Below are 1,257 nucleotides of genomic sequence, written 5' to 3' on the forward strand. Positions count from 1 at the left end.
CTTTTACCCTTTCTCAGCCCTTTTTCCGTATTCTCGCCCCACACTGACCTGCGCCATAAACGCACTCGTCGACTGTAGGCGATCGAGTCCACCCGCAAAACTGTCCTGTTCCTGGCCTATGTATATGGTGCCGTTCATGTGTAGAGGGCGCTTTTCCCCCGTCATCTGTCCTTCTCCGGAGAGTTTCCCGTCAACGTAGAGTCTGAGAGGAATATGCTTGTCTGTCTTCATTTATTCCTCATTGTGTAATAATGTTGTCATTCATTAATATCTTTATACTCTTTATATCACTGATGACGTTTTTGTTGTATCAAACTAATCAGCCTAATTAAAAAGAAGAGCGGTATGATTGGTAGTATTTGCGCCTTATTAAACACATCAGAACTCTAACTTGTAATTTGGGAAGTTCAAGAGGTGGCAGTGGTGGTGCCAGGAGCCCAGAGTGTCATGGACCTTCAAGTACATATTCGCCGCCTCCACGTCGTTGTAGTAGAAGTTCATCGTCTCTTCACGTTGGTCTGTTGAATGGGGGTGGGGGTGAGGTGGGTGGGAGGAGGTGGGAGGGTGGGGGTGAGGTGGGTGGGAAGAGGTGGGTGGGAAGGGGTGGGAGGGTGTGGGGGGGGTTTTGGGGTGGGAAAGGGGGGGGGTGGGGTGGGGTGGGGGGGGGAAGAGGTGGGGGTGGGGGTGAGGTGGGGGGGAAAGAGGTGGGAGGGTGGGGGTGAGGTGGGTGGGAGGAGGTTGGTGAGGTAGGAAGGAGGTGGGGGTGGATAGACAGATACAAATTAGATATGGATAATTAGATGAATACAGATTGATATATAGTTATTTGGAGAGATGGATTGATATATGTTTTCTGAGGTATAGAGACGGACACACAGAAAGAGAGTGGAAAAAAAAAAAAAAACCCGTTAATAAAATTATGAAAATATAACTATGAATTAAAAAAAAATGATCATAAACAAGTAAAAAAAATAACGAAATAAACAAACACATCTGAGCAAACTCACAGAAAAAAGACGTTGTCCATGTATCAGCTGTGGCAATACAGGAAAAGTAAAACGCCCTCTCGGACTGCTGGAGTTAAAAAGCGAATAGCACACAGTCAGGCTCGAAGGGGGAGTCCGGCCCTTCGTCAGGTTGTAGCGCAGGAAGGCGTCGCTGCGAGGGGCGGCCAGATGTCTGTCTAAGGCTAAAAACTCCCGGTTATCTTGACTCATCGTGGCTGGGCGTCGATGCGTGTGAAAGAAGGCTGCTCTA

Source organism: Penaeus monodon, chromosome 29 (assembly GCF_015228065.2).
Source record: "Penaeus monodon isolate SGIC_2016 chromosome 29, NSTDA_Pmon_1, whole genome shotgun sequence".
Lineage (NCBI taxonomy): Eukaryota > Metazoa > Arthropoda > Malacostraca > Decapoda > Penaeidae > Penaeus > Penaeus monodon.